Genomic DNA, 13,412 nt, shown 5'->3' with positions numbered 1-13,412 from the left:
AGGAGCTTGCTGTGCAAGCACGAGGACCTGAATTTGGATCTCCATCATGCTCTGAAAAGCCAAAGATGACAGCGTACATCTGTAGCTTCTGTTCTGTAGGACAGAAATACATGGATCACTGGAAGCTTACTGGCCAGTCAGTGTAGGTAAGACTACAAGTTTCAAGTTTAGTGAGAGACCCTATCTCAAAAACAATGGAAAGGTAGTTGAAGAAGACTAGGATATCTTTACATTATCATCTGGCCTCTGCAGGTATCATTATAGGCTAATACACCAGCATACATACACAGGCAGCACACTGTGTGTATGCTTTCTCTCTGTCTCTATTTCTCTGTCTGTCTCTCTGTCTTTCTCTGTCTCTGAATCTCTCTGTCTCTCTGTTGCTCTCTCTGTTTCTCTCACACACATATACACACACATACAATTTCTGTGTTCTCCATCATTTTCTGATCTTTCAAAGTTTTGTGGTTTCTTAAGTATCAAAATGGATGATAATTTGGGGACCATAAGGACCACAATAAAGAATGTTCTATAACTACCAAAGTAGAAAGATTCAGATATTCAGTTTAGAACTTAAACACATTTTTAAGAGATGGGTCAAAGGGCACTAGTTAAACTGAATGTTATGTTCAATGGGTGTGTTTCTTGCACACCAGAACCTTTTGGCCCAGAGCAAAGAACTGAAGAAAGACATGCGCACAGTAGCAAGCAAGGTGATAAACTTTCTAAGAAAGCTTATGTTTCCAAGAGATGACACCAGCTAGAGCAGAGAGATCTCTCAGGAGCTCAAAGAGCATCATTGCACAAAGGATCCAGGATATTATGTCACAGGCGGCTTAGGTTCATTTATATAGTACACACAGATTTTCTACATGTGCCCTTTATGCATGGCTCTAGACACAATTTCATGACTGGCATGCCTCATTTGTAGCTTAAGCCACTGCTCAGGAGGGTACATTTTAGTGTTATAATGAGCCGCATCATTACAGTGGCATTATTTAAGGATCTTTAGGCAAAGCTATTTCTCTAGCCTGTTTGGAGACCTGACATTCCAGTTTGGCAGTTGCTAAAGAATTTCCCATCAAGATGTTGGGAACACTACAACCATGCTAAAGATATTATGTGGAATAATTATCCCTTTAAGGTGATCATGTACTTTTCATTCCTAGAAACCCTGTCCTCTGGCACAGTCAGAGGGAGTCACCATGAAGTTTTGTTGGGTCTGCCTTTTTTAAGTCAAGACTCTAGAAAGCACTAACTTTCTCTTCTTTCTCTTCCCTAAGCACACCACTCCTAATTCTATGGTTTCACTCTTTCTCTCAAACTCCTCTTCCTAGCATGTGGTTTCTTGTACAGCCCATTACTGAGCTCCAATTCTTCTTCTTCTCCTTTTCCATCTCCTTCTCCTTCTCCTTCTCCTTCTCCTTCTCCTTCTCCTTCTCCTTCTCCTTCTCCTTCTCCTTCTCCTCCTTCTCCTTCTCCTTCTTCTTTTTCTATTTCTTCAATCTCCTTTAGGCTATTGCTAAGATTTATAACATGCTTGCCCTAGGGTTTGTCTTTTACACTAAAAACAAACAAACAATCAAACAAACAAACAAAGCAACAACAACAAAAGACAAAACAACAAAAATAACAAAAAACTATCCTTCAGTTTCCTTGTGAGTCTGTTTTTGAATTTTTTCATTAAAATGAGTCCCTTGATTTTCCTGTAATAACAGGTCATCTTGGGTACTCTGGCTAGCACCAGTGGAAGATTTTAGTTGCCCTCAGCCAAGGGGTTTCCAGTCTTCCTTTTGACCAACTATTTTGTTTTGTTTTTGTTTATTGTATATGCTGATTTGTAAGTTTTTACACAAAGCCTTCTAAACCCACTAACTAGAAACTAGAGGGTTTCAACACAGAACCCTCTAGAACTACAAAATTCTAGAAGAAACTGTGTGCAACATGTGGAAATTAGAAATGGGTGCTATGTTTCTCTAAGGAGAAACTGCAGAAAAAAATGAGATAGGCAGAAGCCAAGGCTGAGAACTTGGGGTAAGACTCCACATTCCACCTGGAGGAAGCAAGGTAAAATTTATGCCTTAGTCATCTTGTAAGTCAGAGCACTGGAGCACTGAGGGAAAGCTTTAGCATTAAAGCCTACCTCTCTTGACTCCGTTAATTGCTCTTCAGAATATAAAAGAAATTAAATAACAACCTCTCCAATTAAATAATAGCAGCTACCACTTCCTGTGGTAATGAGAGTGATAGATCTCCTGTAATTAATCCCGAGCCCCCAGGAGCTGCTTTCACCCCTTGGAAATAGCTCTCAGCCGTTCTCTTTTCAATAGAACTCTGAGGCTTTCTAGGTGCGTTTTATGTTCAGTGTGTTATTAATACCCCAAATACCTCTGTGTAAAACATTAATTGCCTGCCTGCCAGCTCGCACCTGATTCTGAATACCTGGCTGTTGGAGCTAAATCCATCAGCAGGCTTTGCTTGGTGGCTGACCTCATGGGTGGTGTCTAATGGAATCTGTGACTGCCCTGCCCTGCCCTCTTCTTCATATACAGGAGATTCATCAATATACCTCATCACCCTCAAGAAGGAAAACACATTATACAGCAGACAACAGACAAAAGCAGGGTACTGTCTCACTGGTGGGTGCTCCTTGTTTGTGAGTCAGCATCCCGGGGAGCAAAATAAAGAGATAATGGCTTTGGTATAAAGCTCAGCTGGATGTCTGTAAGGAACTTACTGCTAACAGCTCCCCACAGTTTTGTCTGAGGAAGCAGGGGGAGAGACAGGTGAGATTGTCAGCCAAGGTGATCCTTGACTAGCAGAGGAAGTCAAGGATCTCAGCTAGGCATCTTGTCTCTTTGTACATAAATACTTGTATCCTATAGAAGCCACAACACAACATCAGGCTCCATCCATGATGCATGCCTGGTTGGTGCTGTTTATATGAAATCATACATTCCTTAGAAGCTGCAAGACAACCTTGGTTGTAGAAGGAACTTAGGCAAGCAGGCCCAGCTGCAATGCTGGCATATACACTGCTAGACTTCCTTCCTGAGACAATCCTAGATTCTGCCAGCATGACTAGAGACAGCTGGTGCTGGATCAGGGGATGGAGCAAGCCATTGAGAAAAAGACAGGGTCCTATCTGGCTACTTGAGAGCCAATAAGATGCTGGAAGGGGGATATAAAGGTTTGCCCAGTTCCTGCAATAAATGTATCTGCTTTTGCCACTTGCCCAGTTCCCATAGTCTGTCCTTCACTCTGTGCCTTCTTATCCCCCACTCCCAAGGGTCTTAGCTGGCATTGCAAGCAATGTTTGGTTATTGTTATTCAGACTCCACCCTCAAGTTTTTCTTTCCTTCTTCCTTCCTTCCTTCCTTCCTTCCTTCCTTCCTTCCTTCCTTCCTTCCTTCTTTCCTTCCCTCCCTCCTTCCCTCCCTCCCTCTCTCCCTCCCTCCCTCCCTCGGTCATTTCTTTCTTTCTTTCTTTCTTTTTTTTTTTTTTTTTTTTTTTTTGACAATGTCTCACCATCCCGGTACTTATCAAGGAGGTAGACTGGCTGTTCAGTGAACCTATGGTCTCGTCTCTACTTTTCCAATCCTGGTATTAATAAGTGTATGCAATCATACCCAGTACTTTTTTAAGTACATTCTGGTTAATCATAATTTTCAAGTTCTAGTGGTTTGTTTTGTTTATCTGCTTTTGTTTTCTGTTTGTTTGTTTGTTTTTCTGTTTTCTTTCTTTTTAAAAAAATTTTACTTATTCACATTACATCAAGCTCACTGCCCCTCTTCCCTGTCTGCCCTTCCCACATTCCTTTGCCCCTCCTCCCCTCCCTTTCTCTCCTGAGAGGGTAGAAGCCTCCCCTGGGTATCCTCAGGTACTCGCTCCCCTCCACTCCCCACCTCGCCCCCCACCCCCCCCCCCTGCCCACCACCCTGGCACATCAATTATTTTCAGGGCTAGGCACATCCTCTCCAACTGAGGCAGGCCAAGGCAGCCCTGCTAGAAGTTGGGCTTCCTGTGGAGTTCCTATCTCCTTCAGGGCCCACAGTCCTTCCCCCAACTCCTCTGTAAGAGTCCCTGAGCTCCATCCAATGTTTAGCTATGAGTCTCAGCATCTGTTTCAGTCAGTTTCTGCATAGGGCCTTTCAGAGGACAGTTATCCTAGACTCCTGTCTATAAGCATAGTTGAGTATCATTAATAGTGTCAGGGATTGGTGCTTGCCCATGGATGGGTTTCAATTTGGGCCCGTTATTGGTTGACCATTCCCTCAGTCTCTGCTCCATGTTTGCCCCTGAGTTTCTTACAGACAGGATGCATTTTGAATTGAAAGTTTTGTGGGTGGGTTGGTTTCCCTATCGCTCCATTGGTGTTCCTGCCTGGCTACAGGAAGGGGCCTCTTCAGGTCCCATATCCTCGATGCTGTAAGTCACAACTATAGTCACCTTCATTGATTCTTTGGTGCCTCCCCTATCCCAGGTCTCTGTCACTGAGATGACCCTCACCTCCACACCCTGTCAATTTCAGAGTTCCATTCCTTCTCATGGCCATCTGGAAATCTCTCCTGTCTCTACACCTGATCCTGAACCACCCTCCCTGCTCTCCCCTCACATTCCCTGCCCCATCTCTCTTCTCATCCAGCTCTCTTCCTCCATCTGTCTCCTATGACTATTTTATTACCCCTTCTAAGTGAGATTCAAGCATACTCATTTGGGTCTTCTTTCTTGTTTAGGTTCTTTAGGTCTGTTTTGTAGGAAAATGGGTGGACTTCACTGAGTAACCCACCTCCCCATTCCTTTAAGCAGAGTGCTTAAAGGATCAAAGGATTCTTTCTCAATGAGTCATTTGAATCTGTATTTATAGGTCTTTGATCTTTACTATAGAACTCCAGGCAGTATCCCTCACTATACCTGTTCCCTTCTCAGCCTGAAGTTCCAGGTTACATTGTGTGATTTAGTTCAATATAAAATACCAGAGCTATGGAGAGATGGCTCAATGGCTAAATGGATTTGAGTTCCCAATCATCTAAAGACTTTGATGTTCATAGTCATAGTGGAAACAAAGCAATTCTATGAACACTGGTAAATGACTGGAACTTCCACACAACTGAATTAGCACATGGCTCAGACCAACCATGTCCCACTCTGAACTCTGAGTTCCCTGTCCCAAGCCTAGAGCCTTCTCATTTCCATTCAATTGCAGACTTGCATTCTCTGCAATGCTTCTCTGCAGCCTCCAGAATTCATCCTCACCACCCAGCTTTTCTGCATCCACTCTGGACCAAGCCATGGTGTTCTCTGTGATGAGTGACTGCAGATATATCTTCCTCTTAGAAAATCCTTTGCTGACACTTAGAACAAAATCCAAGTCCACGTGGTCTTTACAAAGATCTGCATAGTTTGAATGGCACCCACCGTCTAACCATTATTTCGCCTACTTATAGCATTAGCGAATTGCTTCCTTTCCTAGGAAAGCTGGCTTACCAAGCTCTCCTTGGAAGTAGACCATACTTACTACTGTCTTCAGATCTATCCACCACATATACCACTTTCTTGCAATGCCATGTCTGGACCTATAACATTCCTTTTAATATTTTTCTCTTTATTAAAGATTAATTTTGCTTTTTAAAAATATGCATATGTGCTTGAGAGTGTGTGATTGCCTGTGTCTATGTTGTATGTGTTTCTATATAAACAGATGCATGTGAGTACAGGTGCCCACAAAGGCCAAAGAAGGCAGTAAATCCCCTGGACCTGGAGTCATACACAGTTGTGAAGGCCTTGATGTGGGTTATGGGATCTAAATTCTAACCCTTCACAAAAGCAACAAGTATGATTAACTGCTGGATCTCCCCAGGCCCCTTCTTTCAGTCTTTGAATATCAAATTAAAACAAAAACAAATGAACAAACCCTAAATGATGCTGTCCTGGGCATGTCTTGTAACCTGGCTGATAGGTACTCCATTATACCATCCTTTCATTTAATGTGCTATTTATTCTTCTGTCTGGCTGTATACTTGTGTTTATTGTTATCTTTATGATTCTCACTGTAACATAAAGCCTCAAAGGCCAAGGACCTTTCCTCTCTTCTACAAAAGAAAATAACAAAGATGCAAAGATATTTATGACTGGATATTTAGAAGCAGTTGACACAAATTACTATGATTTCAAAATTATCTCTATTGTAAGTTAAGAAGAGGCAAAGGTAACACTTTGATTCAGGGATACACCCTAAGTGAATGATATATGATCGCCAGCACTTAGCAGCTCTGGAGACTAAGGGGAAAATACCAGGTTGGTATGTCTCTACTTTTTTGTCTTTTAAATGGTGATCATAATTGTGCATATTTCATAGAATTTGAGAGGATTAAATTAGAAAATGTGTATAAAGTGCTCAGCAAATTGCATAGCAAAGAGGTTATACTCTACCAGTATTAGTTGCAATTTCATTTGAAATAAAATGATTGGTGTTGTTAGGGTAGGGAACTGAAAAGTATAAAAGAAAAACTAATAATGCCCAAGGTATTTCAATTTATTTGATGTAAGTTCATTCTATTTAGAGTTATGAATATTTGTTAACACTGTAGAATGAAGTCTTAGGTGTAGAACACAGACTCACAGATAATGAATGCATAACCTACAATATAATAAAATGGAAAAGTTATATTTAAGCTGAATTAATATGTTTACTCAAACATGCATTTATTGATCACCAACTGTGTGCTATTATTGTAAGTAATGTGGAAATTGTGGAGAGCAAGCAAGTGCAACTACAATGAAGTTTATATTAAAAAATATTAAAGAAAATAAGTTGTGTGGTGGCTTATGATTTTATATAGGTGTCTCATCCAGAGCTTCATTAATAAGGTAACATTAAAGAAAATATTGGTACAAAGTGTGTGGGTAAGCTGGGTGAATATCTAGGAAACAATCATGATACAGACAAAACATATACAATAGCCCTGAGATTAGAGATGTTCAATAGGTACTCAGTTAGCTCTTCTGGAACAGAATATGGGACAGTAATGGAAATGGAGGACAGTGAGGTCATAGTGCACAGATGTATTGGATTATCAGGACCATGAAAAGGACTTGACTTCTATTGTGGATAAGAAAGAAACACTGCAAGGAACCAGGGGGTGGGATGGGAGGGTATGGTGGATGCCAGCTGTGATGAGTTTGAGAATCAGTTGCAAGTATGGAAGCTGAGATGTCAATATGGATCAGGATGAGAACAAGGGCAGTAGTGACACAAGTAATCACAGTCAGGACCCACTAGCAGATGAAATGCAGGCATGACATGATACAGTCTGTGAGGATGCCAGAATAAAGATGCACATTTGGGCATAGCTATTTTTATGAGCTTCATGTGTGATGTGCCCACAGGTGCTTTTGATCTGAAAAATGATCTCTTGAGATTGTGGTTATTAAAGATCTTCATGAATCTCCCTGCTCTCAATAAAAATTCACAATGGTCATACCCTGACTTTCAGGGATTTTTGTCTGGTATATAGGAATAGGCAATGAGAATTTCTCAAAGTTTATTTATTATAACATGTTCCCCCATGGAAGTTGATTTAGTGGCACAGACAAAAATCCAAAAACCTTTATTAGAGACAAAACTAAGCAAAGTATTTTTACCAAGACAATCAGACAATCTGATACATATTATACATTATGACATTCTCAGGTCCAGCATGCTATGGTGTTAGAGGCTGCATTGGATTCCTCCAAAATTCTCATATTAAAAATCCCAAACTCAGTCCCTTAAAATGTGACATGAGAAATGGGCTTCCAAAGAAGTCATTAGGGTAAACTGAGGCCTGATGAATAGAGCCCTAAACCAACTGGAATAATGTGCTCACAACTTTGGTGATTAGGGTGAAGTCACACAGGGAGGGAAACCTGATGATCTGTGGGAAAGGAGGTCAGCCATACATCACGAGGTCTTGGAAGACTGTGCTGGCATCCTGATCTTGACTTCTAGCCTCCAAGACTGTGACAAAGCAAATGTGTTTGTTCAGCCACCAAGTCTTTGGTATTCTGTTGTGTAGCATAAGGTAACTAATAGAGAAATTTCCTCCTTTCACAGAGGTTTGGCTCTCTTCCGAAGCACAAGTAAAGAAGTGAGGTCTCTGAGGAAATACAAGAGGCAAGAGGCAGGTGACAGATCTGCAAGAAAATCCCTAGGAAAAAAATAGAACTGACTTTGTAATCACAACAGGTAAGCTTACCAGGAAACAGAAACCGAAGCAGGAGTAAATAAGGTTTCATACAAAATGTCTACAGAAATATATCTTGAAGATTTATTTTTCTGATTATTGTGTATGTGTGAGAGTCTCTGAGCATGCGTGTGTGTAAGGGTGCCCTCTAAGTACAGAAAGGGGTGTGTGCTCACATGAAGCTGGAGTTATTAACATCCAATGTGGGTGGTGAGAACCAAATTCAGGTATTCTGGAAGATCAGCAAGTGCTTTTAACCACTAAGCCATCTCTCTACCCCCTGGTAGTATTTATTTACTCTGAGAGCAGGAACACTGATAAGGACTTTCCGAGGCACAGGGAATACTCAAGTAAGGTGAACCATGTTTCCCAGTTGTCCTGAGGTGACTCTTCACCATTAGCCAAGTGGCTGATTGGATTTGAGGCTTAATGAAATTTAGGAAGAATAAGGAATAATAGCATTGGCCACTTCTGATGCTTAAGATGTCCTGGTAACAATCTGTTCTGATTGCTTCTTGAGAGAGACCTACTGGAAAATTTCTTGGTGGTATGCTCTATCAGTCTTTAAACTGTATCATTGCCTTGCTAAAAACACATTGCTTTGGGTAGAAAGGAAGGTATGCAAAAAACCTACAGCATCAATCAATACTTTGCTTTATTATTTTCTACTATTATCACTGAGTTTTATGATCTAAGGGATAACTTCTCATTGCATGAGCCAGTGATCTGATGCTTGGGAAAGGGCTTGTTCAATAGGAAATTTGAGAGGACAGGTCCCCAAAATACTATTACTACTTAAGTGACAGTGTAAAAAGCATTTGACTTTGCTTTTTCGGTGAGATGAAAACACAGACAGGGTTTTGAAAAGCAAATGGTATAACAAACACAATACCATCTATGTGGATCTTTGAGGTTTTTTAAAGATACTTTATAACTGCTTAAAAATAAAAATAAAAAAATATCCAAGAGTGTGAGACAGGCTTCTGGGCCCTGGGATCTGATGTAGAAACAGAAGGAGACTAGAAAATCACTTTGGTATGGTTTTGATCAATGACTACTTGGGAAAAACCAATCTGCAAATACCACTAAGTAGAATGAATTTGGATAAAAGTGCAGAGTTTCTCTAGAGTAAAGAACTAAAAGCAACATTTTAAGCTGGCCTTGACTGCTGTAGGTGACAGAGAATTTCAAGTTACACTGAAGCAGAGAAGATAATCAATATTTGATATTATTTAACTGGATTTCATGGTGCCGGTGAGATTGATGGTTCAGTAGTTAAGAGTGAGTGTTGCTCTTCCAGTAGATAAGAGTTCAGTTCCCAGCTCATAACTGCCTTCAATTTCAATTCCAGAAAATCCAACTCAGTCTGGAAAGGCCCCATGGATATCTTCACACATGTGGCATAAACTCACCTAGAAACACACATAAATGAAAAGCAGAAATAAAAACATGTAGAATGAATTTTACTATATAAACTAAATACTTCTTGTAGAAAAGCAGATTTCATCATATAAGCTGAGGTTTCAGACCTTCCTATTTACATATTTACTCATACTCCTACCCTTAAAATACATCCTATTTACATTCAGTCTGACGTGATATTTTTCCTTGAGCATGACAAAGATGAGCAACTCATATAATTCTGGATTTGCTAAAAGCATTGACAGGGCAATAGTCAGCCAAATGCTACCTCATTGTGAAGACAAAGTAAATGAAATATTGTGTGCTCATGTCAAATCCTTAGCTACGATGAGTAGCAAATTAAAAACCTAACTCACTCTTTTCCTGGGCTCTTGAGAAGAGGAGGACTGAAAAAAAAATAAAAAGGTTACATTTTTATCTATTGAATCTAGTAAGAGTGGTTAATCTGGGCAATATTAAATGTACATTGTGAGCTCCTTGCAAGCATCATCCATCTGCTAATCATACTAGCCATAATATATATATATATATATATATATTTCTCTTTTAGTAAACTGGAAAAAAAGTCTAGGAAAAGGGATATTTTGCCTACTTGGTATGAAGTTACCCGATTGTCTAAGCAAGAATAAAACTCTTCCTCAAGTTAAGAAGTGAAAAATTGACAGTCATGACTAAGCATCAAGTCCTTAGTTTATTCACCAACAGGGCCAGAAAGCATCAAGAGAAGGAGACACTTTCAAGAAGTCATTGAGTGGCAGGATTCTGCATGTGATATGCTTAAATCCAGGATGCATAATCAATAAGGAAAGCAGTGGTGGGTGAAAGCAAACTTGATGGAGAGGTAAAAATATTTCCCTAGTATCAAGTCACATGAATGTACAGGAATGAAGCATTATGTGACAGTACCAGGGGTGCCAGAAGCAAGATGGGACATGACACTTAAGTAAGACAGAGAGCACCAATCAATGACTCCTGTGTGAAGAGGTTCATTGTGTTGGAGTCTGCACTTGGATAGGAGCTGAGCTTTGGGGCCCAGAATAATGTAAAAGAGATAAATAAAGATGAAAATCAGAATATTTCATATTTGTGTAAAATTACACAATATGTAAGTATATATGTATACATAAATACATATCATTAGTTAAATTATGTCACTGGGTGGGCAATGTTTCCCATAAGAGCCAAAGAATAACTAATATAAACTCCAGCAGGAGACATGAGAAACCTCTCTTCCAGCTGTTTGGTCAGGATAATCCAAGTGATTCCCAAAACAAAATAGGCTACTGCTGTTGTCATTTGTCACATCAGAATTTGACACTAAGTCCCTATTCCTGAACTATTGTGGCTGGTGGGGTCATAGATCTTAGAAAAGAACCCAGTACCATCACTTAACTAGACCAACATTTTTCTTAAGTACAATCTAAAACATATTCATGTAATCACAGATAAATATAGATATCACCCCTCATCAAAGAAGCCTCTCCTTAGAACAAAAGGAGACAGAGGATTCTAAGTAGTCGTAATACAAAGATCAATAGATTGAAAGGACCCCAGCCCCAGCAGACAGGTCTAAAAAACAACTCTTCCACCTAATGACCTATTGTGGAAAAGGAGATAGAAAAGGTTTAAGAGCCAGAAGACTTTGGTGTGATACCTCCTAGAAAAGGCATGGGAGCTATAACTGTGGCACCTCAACAACAATATCGTTTTCTAAGAAAGACCTGATCAGTACAGTATTAATAGATATGCTAAAGTAGAAGAGGAAATCTTAAGAATTCCTACCCCTAGATAATTAACTATAAGATACTAATGACTACCAAAAGAAGAAAGGTTAGCCTATCCCAGGGTTACTGCATCTGTAACCTAGATGGTTACCCAACACAAAGTGATTAGTCTATTTTATTTATGTATTTGCTCGTTGATATGTATGTGTATAAAATTGCTATTAAAGGAAAATGCGGCCTTCAATTTAAGAGAGTGGGGAGCACATGGAAGGAGTTGGAGGGAGAAAGGGGAAGAGGGGAAGTGATATAATTATAGTTTAAATTTAAAAATTGAGATAATCAAATGTCCTGAGTGGCAGGGAGTATGAAGATGCTAGACACATGGAACACTCAAAAGAGAAAACTAATACATAAATATTAATTCTCCAGAGCAGACAGGTAAGAGTGCCATCCCAATTTCATTATCATTTCTAGTCCCCACATCTCTTGCACTGCTCTTGACCATTGGTTGTTTCTAACTCGGGGAACATCTCATAATCAGTTGGCCTGTTTGGGATATTTTTCTCCAATGTCATCATTCAAGGCAAGCTTCAGAAAGCGCAGGAATCTGGCAGAAGCATGTGTCCCCTCTCCAGCTTGATCACTGTGGTAGAAAATTGTAAGTCCCAAGTGAAGAACATACAATAGGAGCAGTGTCAGTCAGAGATGCAACCAACAGTTGGAAAGTTGTAACTCAAATGAGTTAGAAGCTGCTTGCTCAACAGAACAAAGAAACTAAGATCATCGTGGAAAGAGTGATGAGGGAAAAAACAAGGATGTATGTTGAAAGAGACCAACTGGGGCCTGGATTATGTCATGAACTGGAGGCAGCTGGTGTACTTCATGTTGGACTTTGGTAGGATACTGCAGGAGAACTTAAAGTGCTATGTAATGGGCTGCTATTTTTAGGACAGCAGATCTTAAAGGAAAGCATCTACTTTAGAAAATTATGCCACCATTAAAAGGAAAATAGAATTTTTGCATTTGAAACAAAATTGGAAAAATACAAACATGCATAGAAAATTGAAATATTATAGGAGAGATGGAAAATGTCAGCAAAAGAGGAAATAAAGTTAAAGATGGTTTCCCCAAAGTAGAATAAAATGACAGTAGAATGAAAAATGGCAGATAAAAGATTAAAGTGTTAGAGGATCAGAGAAGCTTCCACAACTGATTAGTGTAAGTTCTAGAAAGATGAAATAAAAAGAAGAAGCAAATCACAGCTGGAAGTTTTCTAAGGGAGAAAAATAAAAATTTGCTGTAAATAGCAGGCATGTATTGTAGTGCTGGAAAGAGCATGTCATTTATCCCCAAACAATGGAAACAAAGATCACAATAAAAGAAGATGTTGTGAAATATCCAAATGACAATGAGGACAGATCCCACCTATGATGCTAAAACAAAATATATGGCATGGGCAACATGAGGAAGAAAGTGTTGAGTTTGCTCACAGAGAATATAGTTCATCAAAGCAGGGATGTCATGGTGGCAAGAATGGAGGTGACTGGGCACATTGCATTACTGATCAGAAACCAGAGAGATTAATGCTGGTACTTAACTTGCTTTCTATTTTTTATTTAGCCCAGAAGTTGGGGTAGGCTTGCCCAATTTAATTCAGGTAATAGAGTTGCCAAAGGCAAACTTTTACAAAATTTAAGTGAAATGTGCAAACTACTTCTGAGAACCTTATGAACAATAGGAACAACAGCACAATAAGAAGCTGAATCTAGATAATCTGGATGATCTCTCATAGACATGCTCAAAAATTTGTCTCTAAGATGATTCTAAAATTGTGCGAAGAATCACAATCAATATAACCTATCATATCATAAAAGTTTCACAATGAATTAAGAAACACACACACACGCACACACAAAGAAAACAGAATAGTATTGACTTCACCAAATCAATATTAGGAGCAGTAGTACAGTGACTTCAACATTATAACATTAAGAGCCTTCTATACCCAGCTAACCTATCATTTAACTGCATTTTTCTACCT

General features: G+C 39.5%; 1 long non-coding RNA gene across 1 annotated transcript in view; it reads left to right on the top strand.

Annotated features, from left to right (window-relative positions):
* 4930513D17Rik (RIKEN cDNA 4930513D17 gene) overlaps positions 1–13,412 on the top strand; it is a 141,826-nt gene that overhangs the window by 118,357 nt on the left and 10,057 nt on the right. The window contains exon 4 of the long non-coding RNA NR_045416.1: positions 8,096–8,227. This is a non-coding gene — a long non-coding RNA (RIKEN cDNA 4930513D17 gene). The remainder of the gene's footprint in view (positions 1–8,095; positions 8,228–13,412) is intronic.

The sequence above is a fragment of the Mus musculus genome, chromosome 5 (assembly GCF_000001635.26).
Source record: "Mus musculus strain C57BL/6J chromosome 5, GRCm38.p6 C57BL/6J".
Classification (NCBI taxonomy): Eukaryota; Metazoa; Chordata; class Mammalia; order Rodentia; family Muridae; genus Mus; species Mus musculus.
The sequence above is the reverse complement of the archived record's forward strand: the minus strand, read 5'-3'. Positions and strand labels throughout refer to the sequence as shown.